General features: G+C 46.0%; 1 protein-coding gene and 1 long non-coding RNA gene across 8 annotated transcripts in view; both read right to left on the bottom strand.

Annotated features, from left to right (window-relative positions):
* The window catches only part of LOC127006918 (uncharacterized), a 23,154-nt gene extending 18,394 nt beyond the window's left edge, over positions 1-4,760 (bottom strand). Inside the window, exon 1 of the long non-coding RNA XR_007759908.1 lies at positions 4,597-4,760. This is a non-coding gene — a long non-coding RNA (uncharacterized LOC127006918). The remainder of the gene's footprint in view (positions 1-4,596) is intronic.
* Positions 4,761-12,529: 7,769 nt separating this feature from the next.
* The window catches only part of LOC127006916 (endophilin-A-like), a 73,487-nt gene continuing 71,424 nt past the window's right edge, over positions 12,530-14,592 (bottom strand). For all 7 annotated transcript variants that reach the window (XM_050877262.1, XM_050877261.1, XM_050877265.1 and 4 more), the window contains one exon: positions 12,530-14,486. The gene's annotated coding sequence lies outside the window, so the exon portion shown is untranslated. The remainder of the gene's footprint in view (positions 14,487-14,592) is intronic.

Below are 14,592 nucleotides of genomic sequence, written 5' to 3'. Positions count from 1 at the left end.
TCAAGCCTCCAGTAAGGAAGATTGACGACTTAAGAAGAGATTTGACGCTGTACTGAACCCGACAGCCGCGTCTGGGAATAGAGTTAAGCCCCGTTCGGCCAAAGAGACTCACTGATTGTTAACTTTGCTATTCAGGGCGAGAGACGGGATGCTATTCATAATATTACTGAGAGAATTTTAATACCCGCTTCCAACACGAGACGAAAAAACAACACAAACGGCTACATTATAAATAAAATGCATACCGATCCATAATACACAGGGCACACACTTATATTATTTGATTGTTAACTTTTCTATTCAGGGCGAGTGGCGGGTTGCTATTCATGATATTACTGAGAGAATTTTAACACCCGCTTCCAACACAGGACGAAAAAAACAACACAAACGGCTGCACTATAAATAAAAAGCATACCGATCCATAATACACAGGGTCCAGCACACACTATTATTATCATTGGTAGTAGTTGCAATGTAAAAGACGAAAATTTCAATACCCGCTCCCAACACAGGACGAAAAACACAACACAAACGGCTGCACTATAAATAAAAAGCATACCGATCCATAACACGTAGGGTCCAGCACATACTTATTATTATTAGTAGTAGAAGTAGTGGTGGTAGTAATGTAAAAGGCGAACTAAGTAGAGAGGGAGGACATTATATATAAGCTGCATTTTCAGGACCATTGGCACACGAGTGGAGTTCCATCGCTAAGTATTTTAATATGTTGTTTTAATAATGGCATTCGCTCGCTCCGTCACCTAGTCTCTTGCCTGCCCAGTGCCTGCTCGGCCGCCTCCACGCGAGCACATACGTAAAAATAATTAATCATTTATCCTCCTTTCTGTCAGTGCATGGCCGTGTGTGTGTGTGTGTGTGTGTGTGTGTGTGTGTGTGTGAATAAAGCTACATTGGTGAGAGAGAGAGAGAGAGAGAGAGAGAGAGAGATCCCCCCTCCTTTCCTTCCAAGCTGTGACGGAGAGAAATGTTTTTACTCTCTCTCTCCCTAATCTATAAAAATGGCTTGAAAAAATAATCTTGCAAAAGAAGAAAACGCGTAAAGTTCAAGATAAGTCAACCAGCTCGAGGGTGTAGTCTCTCTCTCTCTCTCTCTCTCTCTCTCTCTCTCTCTCTCTCTCTCTGACGTCAATTATTTAATTATAGACACACACACACACACACACACACACACACACACACACACACACACACACACACACACACACACACACACACACACACACACACACACACACACGCAGAAATTAGATGAACTCTTTCAGCTCCCGCCTCGCTATGATATTACTATGCAAATACTGTACGTGTGTGTGTGTGTGTGTGTGTGTGTGTGTGTGTGTACTTACCAACCAACACTTCTGAACGAGTAGTTGCGATTCAGTACCAAAAAAAAATAAAAAAATACAGAAATACCAAATAACTAGGGAATTGAATGGCTTTTTTACACGTAAGAGAAATAGTTACATGGGTTTATAGCGTAGCAATTTGTCTATCAAGAAATCTATATTGGTTGGGATGAAATATGAAGCTAAATTAAGTGACAGGATGAATATGTAACGAGTATTGTTAATTTAGAGACGAAATTAAGTAAAGGCGGAATCTTAATTAACAGGAACCAGGCCCGTAGTTTTGGCAGATATTGGGGGGGGACGGGGGAGGGCATTATAGGTTCATGAGATAGGGAGGAGGGGGGGCTAGGGGCATTATAGGTTCATGAGGCGGGGAGGAGGAAGGGGGGGAGGGAGGCGAGCATGCGTAGGTGAAGGAAACTGTGACAAATAAGCACTTTTGGGGGCATTATAGGTTCATGAGGTGGGAGGAAGGGGGAGGAGGCGAGCATGCGTAGGTGAAGGAAACTGTGACAAATAAGCACTTTTGGGGGCATTATAGGTTCATGAGGTGGGGAGGAGGGGGCGGAGGGAGGCGAGCATGCGTAGGTGAAGGAAACTGTGACAAATAAGCACTTTGGGGTATTAAAGGTTCATGAGGTGGGGAGGAAGGGGGAGGAGGCGAGCATGCAGGTGAAGGAAACTGTGACAAATAAGCACTTTTGGGGGTATTAAAGGTTCATGAGGTGGGGAGGAAGGGGGAGGAGGCGCGCATGCGTAGGTGAAGGAAACTGTGACAAATAACCCCTTTTGGGGGAATTATAGGTTCATGAGGTGGGGTGGAGGGGGCGGAGGGAGGCGAGCATGCGTAGGTGAGGGAAACTGTGAAAAATAAGCACTTTTGGGGGCATTATAGGTTAATGAGGTGGGGAGGGGGGAGGAGGCGAGCATGCGTAGGTGAAGGAAACTGTGACAAATAAGCACTTTTGGGGGCATTATAGGTTAAAGAGGTGGGGAGGCGGGGGCGGAGGGAGGCGAGCATGCGTAGGTGAGGGAAACTGTGACAACAAGCACTTTGGGGCATTATAGGTTAAAGAGGTGGGGAGGGGGGGAGGTGAGCAGGTGTGGATGGGAACTGTGACAAATAAGCACTTTTGGGGGCATTATAGGTTAAAGAGGTGGGGAGGGGGGGAGGTGAGCATGCGTAGGTGGGGAACCAGACAAATAAGCACTTTGGGGGTATTAAAGGTTAAAGAGGTGGGGAGGGGGGGAGGTGAGCATGCGTAGGTGAGGGAACTGTGACAAATAAGCACTTTTGGGGGTATTAAAGGTTCATGAGGTGGGGAGGAAGGGGGAGGAGGCGAAATGCGTAGGTGAAGGAAACTGTGACAAATAGCACTTGGGGGCATTATAGGTTAAAGAGGTGGGGAGGAAGGGGGAGGGAGGCGAGCATGCGTAGGTGAGGGAAACTGTGACAAATAAGCACTTTTGGGGGTATTAAAGGTTCAAGAGGTGGGGAGGAAGGGGGAGGAGGCGAGCATGCAGGTGAGGGAACCAGACAAATAAGCACTTTTGGGGCATTATAGGTTAAAGAGGTGGGGAGGGGGGAGGTGAGCATGTAGGTGAGGGAAACTGTGACAATAAGCACTTTGGGGCATTATAGGTTAAAGAGGTGGGGAGGGGGGGAGGTGAGCATGCGTAGGTGAGGAAACTGTGACAAATAAGCACTTTTGGGGGCATTAGAGGTTAAAGAGGTGGGGAGGGGGGGGGAGGTGAGCATGCGTAGGTGAGGGAAACTGTGACAAATAAGCACTTTTGGGGGCATTATAGGTTAAAGAGGTGGGGAGGGGGGGGGGGGAGGTGAGCATGCGTAGGTGAGGGAAACTGTGAAAAATAAGCACTTTTGGGGGCATTATAGGTTAAAGAGGTGGGGAGGAGGGAGGGAGCAGTGAGGGAAACTGTGACAAGCACTTTGGGGCATTATAGGTTAAAGAGGTGGGGAGGGGGGGGAGGAGCATGCGTAGGTGAGGGAAACTGTGAAAAATAAGCACTTTTGGGGGCATTATAGGTTAATGAGGTGGGGAGGGGGGCGGAGGGAGGTGAGCATGCGTAGGTGAGGGAAACTGTGAAAAATAAACACTTCTGGGGGCATTTTAGGTTCATGAGGTGGGGAGGGGGGGGGGGAGGTGAGCATGCGTAGGTGAGGGAAACTGTGAAAAATAAGCACTTTTGGGGGCATTTTTAGGTTAATGAGGTGGGGAGGAGGGAGGGAGGGAGGCGAGCATGAGTAGGAGCGGGACACTTTGTGAAAAATGAGCAGTTTTAGGGACATTTTGAGCCCGATATAGAAAACACGGCGCTGGGAATGCATAGGGATTAACTACATAAGGGTCCATTCCATTGAAATAACCATATAACAAGCTATCTCTTAATTAACACGGTCACCCTTACATGTCAACAGTACCTCACTCTATAGTTCCGCACTCTATGTAACAACCTATCTCCCAGTAACATGACCATTACACGTATAAATGTATACCTCACAAGTTTTGTACTCCGATATGTAACAAGCTATCTGTCAGTTATCATGTTTCCCCTTATACGTCAGCATGTACTACCTCACTATATAATTACGTTGTCCGGTTGGTATTCAGACGCTTCCGCCTCAAACTTTTTCCCAAGGCTACAAAAGAGATGAATCGGGTTGTAGTGAGTGTGTTTTTAGGTTCATGGTACAGAGGAAGGGTCAGACTGCCACCAGGGTCATAAAACTACCCCTGGAAACGCCTAAAACTCCCACGAAAGCCTTGTCAAATATGTGTGCTGGGATGCTTAAGATTGACCCCTGAGCTTGCATTCTCAAACATATCGGCACCTCTATTTCGCCTGTATGAACCATGAAAAGCCTCTCGTCGTAGAAGTTCCTGGGGTTACATGGACAGTTTTGTGACCCTGGTGATTGTTTGACACGACCCCTGCATCTTAAATGGTAAAATCACTCATAAAAACTCAATCTTTTCTATGGCCTTGCGAAATCGTCGTAATGGGTGACAGACACGTTCAAAAATATAACCTAGGTCTTGTGGTGTCTGTTCTCCCTATGTATTCCCATGTTCACACGCCTCCCTCCCTCACACCCAGGTATCACACAGCCACACAAGCCCCCATTAACAAGCGCCAAGAACCTCCTTAAACCTGAGCTATATCGTTACACTTCCCCGCCCAGTCAATTAACGGAAAACCTTACCTTTGTACTGGCACCTTGAAAGACCTCGGGCGGCGACCACGGAGACGATCAAAGACGATAACGCAGCCGGTCAACGTGTGCGCCTCCCTCGTCACGGCCTCCCTCCCTCTCCGTGTTGCTGCCTGGCTGGTCCACGCATGCGCAGTAGGTCTCCCTGGGGTCCCTGCTACCCTCCTTATGGTCGAAAACTAGTCCCTTTCAATAGCAATACAAGGAACTGAATAAGAAATAATAAATAAAAGTCCACATTACGCGTCACCACAACACATGAAATAAGAAGCGGAGACTGCAATGAGATAAAAAGGTGCGTCGATGCTTCATATGGGCATGCTGTCTCTTCTCAGCATCCAGCAGCACTTCATCTCACACTTATATGCTTTTAATTAAACACTTGGTATCTCCTCTCAAGCCATCGTATTATGCAGGGTGAGGAAAGCCCGATCTGTGCATTGCGTCAGGATGGCAGCTGTGTTACATCTGGCACCTGTCACTTTGAACTGTTACTGCGCTGAGATGAGGGTGGATGAGTGTGGATGCTGTGTGAGAGATGAGGGTGGGTATGGGTGTGGATGTTGGATGAAACGAGGGTGGATGAGTGTGGATGCTGTGTGAGATGAGGGTGGGTATGGGTGTGGATGCTGGATGAAACGAGGGTGGATGAGTGTGGATGCTGTGTGAGAGATGAGGGTGGGTATGGATGAAATGAGGGTGGATGTCTGATGTTGTGTGAGATGAGGGTGAATGAGGGTGGGTATGGGTGTGGATGCTGGATGAAACGAGGGTGGATGGGTGGATGCTGCAGTGTGTGAGATGAGATGCTTCACCTTACTCTTAACCTCTATCCAAGACTTCATGAATGTTAGCTTAGATGGACGAGCTACAATCACCACATTCTACGTACATTCAAAGTTCTGTCCACCCGGGTTTGTTAGTAATCCAGTACTGACACACACTTACCAAGGACTTAGAGGCTTACCCTGAACCACATGGGACTGACTACCTACTAACAGTGACATTCTACATCTACAGTTTCATCCACCCATGTTTGTTAGTAATAGAGCAGTTTGTATTGGTGATTGAACTGTACAACCAGACACTTACCAAGGACCTAGAGGCTTACCATGAACATACATAGGCTCACTTTGTCCCTGTGTAGAGGCCGCCATCACACCCCTCTGCAACACCTCTGGACACACACGCTCACTTTGTCCCTATGTCCTAGAGGCAGCATCGCACCTCTATAACACCTGTGGAGCGAGGCAAAGAGAGAAACACTATTGGTACTCTTGTCAACGTTTATTCCACATGAACAGACAAAGTGACGGAGTTTTGGATATACTAAGAGAAGAGACAGACAGACAGACAGACAGATGGGCAGAACGGAATGGATGGAGGAGAGGAAGAAAATGACAGTATTAGTAGAAAGGGCAACGAACGAACGAACGAACGGAAATGTAGCTACCAAAATCAAAGTTGACCCCACCTGTTAAAACTCTTCTTTCGTATGAGGTATGACCTACCTTATGTAAATCATGTCAAATTGGGTTAGAGCTTTTTCCTTCCCTTCCCTTCCCTTCCACACTTTCTCTCTCTCATATTAGAGGAAGAGAAGGGAAGAAGGAAGAAGGGGAGGAGAGGAGGAGGAGGAACTAGGGATGGAGGAGACAAAGAGAGGAGGAGAAAGAGAAAGGAGGAGGAGGAGGAAAAAATTATAGAGAAAGCCAGACTGGTTTAGATTTTTCCTTCCTCTTCCTCTCCCTTCCCTCCCTTTCTCTCCCCTTTCCCTCCCTTCCCTCCCTCTACTTTCTCTCTCCTCTCCCTCCCTCACCCCCCTTTTCCCTCCTCCCTCCCTCTCCTTTCCTTTCTCTATTTCAATGCAGTTCTGATATACAAGATTTCTGACACCCAAATTATATAGACCACCAAATTGGGTTGCTGATTCCTCCCTTCCCTTCCTTTCCACTGCTTCTTCATGTTCCCAGGCAAAGAATGAACCCTTAACCAAACAACCAAGCAACCAGGCAGCCCAGAGGAAGTGCCAGGCAACCCCTCAACCAAATTCCCAACCAAACTTAACCTTTAGTACTGTTAAGACCGTGAGGATTTTGCGAAGGGTCGTGAATGGAGAGAGAGGGATGAAGAGGAGGAGGAGGAGGAAGACAAAAGGAAGGATTATGGAGGAAAGGGAGGAAAAAAGGAGGAAAGGGAGGGAATTTAAAGGGGCCACGAATGTCTGTTGTTATTTCTGAAGAGAGAGAGAGAGAGAGAGAGAGAGAGAGAGAGAGAGAGAGAGAGAGAGAGAGAGAGAGAGAGAGAGAGAGAGAGAGAGAGAGAGAGAGAGAGAGAGAGAGAGAGAGAGAATGATTTTTTAGTACCATGGTAAGTAGTTTATTGTTGACTTTACTGGTGGGAGGAGGAGGAGGAAGGGAGACTTGTTAAGAAGAATAGGAGAGGACAAAGAGGAAAAGAAAAATAAAGACAGAGGAGAGAGGAGGAGGATAATGGAGGAAAAATTTAGACAGGGAGAGACAAAAGGAGGGAGGGAGAGAAGGAAGGGAAGGGAGAGATATGAAGGGAAGGGAGGGAAGGGAAAGAGAAAGAGAAAGGAGAAGGAAGAAGAAGGAGGAAGGAAGAGGAAGGAGAGAGAGGAGAGAGAGAGAGAGAGAGAGAGAGAGAGAGAGAGAGAGAGAATCAATAAAAAGAGAACCAGATGAAAAAGAAGAAGAAGAGGAAGAAGAAGAAGAAGAAGAAAAGGAGGAACTAGCAATGAAGGTCAAAGGAAGGAGACAGAGAGAGAAAGGAGAGAGAGGAAGGAAGGAGAGAAGGGAGGAAAAGAAAGTTGGTTGACAGGAAGAGGAGGAGAAGAGAAGAGAAAAGGAGGAGAGGGAGAAGGAGAGAGGAGGAGAAAGTTGGTTGACAGGAAGAGGAGGAGAAGAGAAGAGAAAAGGAGGAGAGGGAGAAGGAGAGAGGAGGAGAAAGTTGGTTGACACAAAAGGAAAGAGGGAAAGACAGATGAGGAGGAAGGAGAAGGAAAGAGAGAGAGAGAGAGGAGGAGAAATTTGGTTGACAGGTAGGATGAGAGAAGGAGACATGACCACCAAATTCTTCACCGCCAGAACCCCACAACACTGACTTAGATTACGACTCGTCACACACACACTCAACCAAACTAAAAAATATCTTTATTGAAACACAGAAAATTCTCCTACCTACGTTTTTTTACCCTCACACACTCAACCGAAAAAATTCTCAACCCGAAAATTCTCTCGACCGGAAAATTCTCAGTCAACCGAAAAATTGTCCACCGGAAAATTCTCCACAGAAGATTCTCAGCCAGAAAATTCTCAACCGCCAAAAATTCTATACATGAAAATTCTCAACTGACCGAAAATTCTCCACCAAAAATTCTCCGCAACTGGAAATTTCTCAACCAGAAAACTCTCAATTGCCAAAATTATCAGCCAGCCAAAAATTCTCAACATGAAAATTCTCAACCAACTGAAAATTCTCAACCAGATGAAAATTCTCCACCATAAAAAAAATCACTATCAAATATTCCCAGTCAACCGAAAATTCTCAACCGGAAAATTGTCAACCGGAAAAATTCTCTCAACCGAAAATTCTCAACCATATTTTTTTCCCTCACACACTTACCCCCCCCCCCCCCCCCCCCAGAAAAAAAAATATCGCTTCACCTAACCACCGAAAACTTGCCCACTTCATATTTTTGGGGTTCGGTTGAAAAAAAATATATATTGACGCAACCGATGAAATTAAAAGAGAAGAATATCGGTTAATATTTTGTTCCCCCGTTAAGTATTACATCCATATAGTAGCAGTAGTATTAAGATTATTATTACTATTATTATTATTATTATTATTATTATTATTATTATTAGTTACTCTTATTGTTATGGTTTATTTATTTATCCATATTCAGAGGAGGAGGAAAACAATCTGTGCCTACATACGAACGTACGAACGAACGGCGTCGTCGCGGAATTATTATTATGATGAAAAATAAATTCGAGTTTCGGAGCGGACGAAAAAAAAAGTTAAAGAAAAAATAAAGAAAAATAAAGAAAAAATTAAGGAAAATCATAACTGAGAACTGAGCACTTGCTGGGACGACCTCACACCAGCTGGAGAGAGAGCGAGCGAGAGGGAGAGAGAGGGAGAAGTAGGGTCAGCTACACGTCACTGCTCTCTCTCTCTCTCTCTCTCTCTCTCTCTTTTTCTACAACCTTTCATTATTGCCTGACCTCCCTCTCCTCTCTCCCTCTCTCTCTCTCTCTCTGGTCATACTGCCATCACAATCATTAGCTTATGTATGTTTAAAGAGCCACATATTCTGACGGACTCTCAGATTAAGCTAACACCTTGTAGATAAACTATTTTCCCTCTTTCAAGCTTAATTTTAACACGTAACCTTAAGCCAGTCACTCGTTCAAACCCACATCACCATCTTGGGTTAAGCTAATACCTCATTGATACATTATGTTCCCTCATTCTGGATTAATTTTAACACGTAACCTTAAGCCAGTCACTCGGAAACCCACGTCACCGTCTCGGGTTAAGCTAACATTTCACAGGCTAGTTATTTTATGTTTATGGGCTTAGTTTTAACACCGGAAGTCACTCATTCACTCGTACAAACCCACGTCACCGTCTCGGGTCAAGATAATACCTCGTAGGCTAGTTATTTTATGTTTCTGAGCGTAGTTTTAACACCGGAAGTCACTCACTCGATCACACAAACCCACATCACTCTTGTTGACTGACTGACTGACTTTTTAGCCTATATCTGTTTCCCTCTCTCTCTCATCTCTCACAGCCTCCCATTGTTGTTAGGAGTGACTGACTGACTGACTTTTAGCGTATATTTGCCTCCCTCTCTCTCTCATCTCTCACAGCTTAACATCTCATAACAAACTGACTCTTAAGCAATGAATATATTCTTGAACTTTTGACATTTTGACCAGAGTGATTCTTAAGCAATGAATATACTCTTGAACTGTTGACAATTTGACCAGAGTGAGGGTAGTGACTGACTGACTCACAGCGTACATGTCTTTCTCTTTCTGTCTCATCTCTCAGCTTAACATCTCATGACAAACTGATGGTTCTTAAGCAACTAATATACATACTCTTGAACTGTTGACAATTTGACCAGCCTGGCAGAACATATCCCTTTCCTTGGGGGCTGACAGACTGACACACAGGCAGCGGACAGCCCCCCCTAACAATCTCTGGGGCTGACGTAGGCTGCACAACAGCTCTCTCTCTCTCTCTCTCCTAGGAGTAACTGTCATGGTGAATGCTTGCCGGAAATCGATGAAATTAGGAGAAGGGAGGATTCACAGATGCCGGCCTGTGTATGAGACTGGTCTGGTCGCCTCCGAAAAAATAAATATAAGGAAGGAAAGAACAGAGAGAGTAGCAAAAGAATGACGTGACAAAACAAGTGTCAGGGTATTAACTTAGTGGTAATGCTCCTCCTTGCCGTCCTCATAAATCCTGGGCTGCCTACACACCTCTGGTCAATATATAATCTATCGTCATACAAAGGCTACAACATTTTCGTACTGGAGATAATTCAATTCTTCACACGTAACAACGACAACGATCACTCTGTCTCTCTGGCTGACCCCTGCCCGCCGCCACCACCACCGCCCGGCGCTGGCACCTGGCACCCCCACCCCCCCAAGCCTGCACTACAAAACAGGTAACAATGTAAAAAAAGTGACCACTGGAATGAGTCTGGAGGTGCACACACACGTAGTAATAATCTCTCTTCTCTCTCCTTAAGTAAGTCTAACACAGAAGCCTCGGACACACGGCAGAGTGAACAAAGGAAGGGCGGCACCGGCGCGGCCCCCGGGGGATGGGGGGGGGGCGGCGCAGCGCGCAACGCAGGAAAAGGCGGGACTGAACCTACGGAGTGTGGCCGGGCCGGGACTGGAAGTATTAGCAATGCTCTCCGGCGCCACGCTGGCCGCCAAGGCAGACAGACAGACATCCCCATAAAATATGCTTCATATATATATATTTACTTAATGTATATATATATATGTTTAACAGTGTTCTTCATCAACATCATCATGAGACACAAAAACATCACAACATCACATTGCACAACGAATGGCTGACTTTCAAAGACACTAGGATTCAAGAAAAGCTGAGAGGTGCCTCAGGCTGGCACGGGGCGGCGGGGGTGCCACCAGGGCGGCTCCCCCCCCGCCCCCAGTGCCGGCACCACGGCCCCCTCGCCCACGCCTGCCGGGCCCCGCGCCGCCTGTTGTTCATGTACGCCAAAATTGTTCTACACACACACATGTATATCGCCTAAATACTCACACGCCCGCTACTGAGGTTTTGGACAATGAACGAAGGCCTTTGAGGAAGCTTAAATCCCAGGAGGTACACAGCAGTACAAGACATTGCTGTGAGACGCCAACAGTACCAATCACTGCAGAGGCTGGCAGGGAGTGGCAGCGCACACCAGCTCTCAGCGCTCAATTTAGCAGTGTTTGGCGGTGCTGGGCCCGGCAGGCACGAGTGAGTGGGGCGTGGTGGTGCGTGTTTCTGGCCGAGTGTCACCGCTTGTTCCGAGGAGCACAACCCTTAGTGGAGGCCGTGCCCGCCCCTCCTGGCTGCTGGCGGCTGAGGGAGGCTGTGAGGGCCGCCAGAACAGCACAGCACGGCACAGCTTCAGAGTACACCGGCAACCGTCATCTCAACGCCACTGTCTTGTTTGTTAGTCTGGGCAAGCGAGAAACACCACACAGGCTCCCTTCTGTGTGTGTGTGTGTGTGTGTGTGTGTGTGTGTGTGTGTGTGTGTGTGTGTGTGTGTGTGTGTGTGTGTGTATTTCTGGTCCTGTTCTTATCATTATTAAATCTGTTTTGACCGATATTGTCACATAACTCTTTCCTATTCTGTCTTTTCTCTATATATATCATAATTGCACTCCTCTATACCCACCATCTGTGTGTGTGTGTGTGTGTGTGTGTGTGTGTGTGTGTGTGTGTATAGATTTGTGTGACAACAGTTGCTTATTCTTAAAATACCATCACATATGTTTTGATAAAGGTCTCGAGAGAGTGGGCCAAGTATCAAGCTACCAAGAAAAGGACAAAAAGGAATGAGGAGAAAGGAAGGAAGGATAACACGCTGCTGCTGGACCCTCCGAGAACTCTGTAGCCGCCTTGTAACGCAGTGACAGAAAGCAGAAGGCAGCAGCAGACCAGCGGAACGACAACTCTTGAACGAGCAAAATATCTCACGACCTACGAGGCTAGCTGACCTACGGCAATATCCACCTTGCTAGAAGTACGTAAGATGCGACTACGAGTGTATTGGGAGGGCTGGGTACGGGGTGGGGCTGATAGGTTATAGGTGGGGGTTGATCGGGACGCCCACTCCGCCAGGACACGCCAGGACACGTCAGGACATGCCAGGATGCGCCTTTTCAGCTACCCACAAACTGACCCCATAAGACTGCTCCTCCTGCACCTCCTCTATCTTTCTCTCTCTCCCTCTCCCTCACCCAAACACAGAATTAAAACATCTTTCAGCCATCAGATCCCCTTGCTATCCCTCCTCCATGGCTAGTCTTATGTCTGTTCTCCCTGCATCAATGTCTTCTTGGGCAATGGAATGAGATGAGATTAAGACATTTTTAGACATTAGATTCACTCACTATCCCTCCTCCTAACCACCCATGGCTAGTCTTATGTCTGTTTTCTGTGGATCTATGTCTGTTTTGGGGTAATGGCTTGACGTAACACAGCATGGAATGAGAATTAGACATCTTTTAGACATTAGATTAACTCCCTATTCCTCCTCCTAACCACCCATGGCTAGTCTTATGTCTGTTTTCTGTGGATCTATGTCTGTTTTGGGGTAATGGCTTGACGTAACACAGCATGGAATGAGAATTAGACATCTTTTAGACATTAGATTAACTCCCTATTCCTCCTCCTAACCACCCATGGCTAGCCTTATGTCTGTTCTCTGTTATCTATGTCTGTTTTGGGGCAATGGCTTTACGTAACACAGCACGGAATGAGAATTACACATCTTTTAGACATTAGATTAACTCCCTATTCCTCCTCGTAACCATCCATGGCTAGTCTAATGTCTGTTCTCTGTTATCTATGTCTGTTTTGGGGCAATGGCTTGACGTAACACAGCATGGAATGAGAATTAGACATCTTTTAGACATCAGATTTACTCACTATTCCTCCTTGTAATCACCCATGGCTAGTCTAATGTATGTTCTCTATGTCTGTTTGGGGTGATGGTTTTACGTAATGCAGCACAGATTGAGAAATAGACATCTTTCAGACATTAGATTCACTCACTATCCCTCCTTGTAACCACCCATGGCTAGTCCTACGTCTATTTTCTGTGTGGATCTATGTCTGTTCTGGGGCAATGGCTATGTCTTACTCAGCACCCAATGTACGTTTTTTAAGGAATGAGACATCTTGGGGCTATCTGATTCCTCCCCATGTCTCCTTAACCAAGAATGTCTAGCCTAATGTCTGTTCTCTGTTCTCTATGTCTGTTTTGGGGCAATGGCTATATTTTACCCAGCACCCAATGTACAGTGTTCTAAGGAATGAGACTGAGATGTCTTGAAGCTATCCAATTCCTCCCTATGTCTTCTCCTATATGTCTGGTCTCCCTGCCTCTATGTCTGTTCCGGGCCGATGACTATACGTAACACAGCACCCGATGTACAATGTCTACGGCTAGCATGTCTGTCTCGATGGAAAATTCAACAAGTGGCTGTCAGGAGGCTACTGTCAACTGCGGCCCGGTGATAACTTATAGAGAATCATGCATGGATCGAGCAGCAAAACGGCTGAGTAATTTACAATTATTTACGATTCCTCTACGTAACAGCCTACGGGAATGCTTGTGGTCATCTACGGGCAGCCTGTGAGACCTGTTGTACATCCCCAAGCCTTGTCAAGAGCTGGGATGGATGAGATATGCCGCCACAATGCTATATAGGAGAACTACGCCAGCCTCCTTACCATGCCCTTACAAGTTGGGGCACAATCGACACCACACATTACACAATAAAACAGTCCAGTCGGCATCCTTACTTTCACATGCTTCCCAAGGTTGAGGAGACTAACCAAGGGCCACTTTCACAGTTCACAATGGTGGGTCAAAAAACCTTCCAGACCAATATTGACGACTCTGAAAATTGCTTGTACAGTGTTTTGTGTATAATTTAAGAAATTTTAAGTAATTATACATGGGAATCCTTACTTTCACATGCTTCCCAAGGTGGAGGAGACTAACCAAGGGCCACTTTCACAGGTTACCATGGTGGGTCAAAAAGCTTTCCAGACCGATATTGACGACTTTGAAAATTGCTTGTACAGTGTTTGGTGTTCAAGTTAAGAGACTGGAGGTACATGGGAAGTCTATCTCTTGGGAATAAGATGTCACGTAGAAAACCTCATCACCATAATGGGTTGTACGGTTGTGGTTGTGATTGTATGGTTGTATGTTGTGGTTTGAGTGGTTACGAAAACAACAAGGAGAGAGAGAAGAAGGAGAAGGAGGAGGAGGAGGAAGAGTTGTGAGGAGAGAGTGAGTAAGTTAGGCTCATAGGTGATAGCCAGACTGTGAGAGAGAGAAAAAGAGAGAGAGAGGGAAAGAGAGATAGAGAGAGTGAATGTGAGACAACGTATTGGACTGCGAAATTAGCTCTTATGACCTCCTTCCACTGAGATCAAATTCACATCTTAGTCACAACCATCAAAGTCTCGGATCACACATTACAAAGCCATTTACGTATTTCTCACCTTATAAATATTTGTAGGTGTGATTTGTCTTGTCCCAGCGATGTCAAGGGAACCGGTTTACCTTACGCCCTTCCTCTGAGATCGAATTCTTTGCTTGATTACGACCATCAGAGTCTCGGATCACAAGTTACAATGTAGTTTATAATCTTTCTTTATAAATATTTGTT

The sequence above is a fragment of the Eriocheir sinensis genome, chromosome 34, assembly GCF_024679095.1.
Source record: "Eriocheir sinensis breed Jianghai 21 chromosome 34, ASM2467909v1, whole genome shotgun sequence".
Lineage (NCBI taxonomy): Eukaryota > Metazoa > Arthropoda > Malacostraca > Decapoda > Varunidae > Eriocheir > Eriocheir sinensis.
Note: the sequence above shows the minus strand (reverse complement) of the source record. Positions and strands in the feature narration are given on the sequence as shown.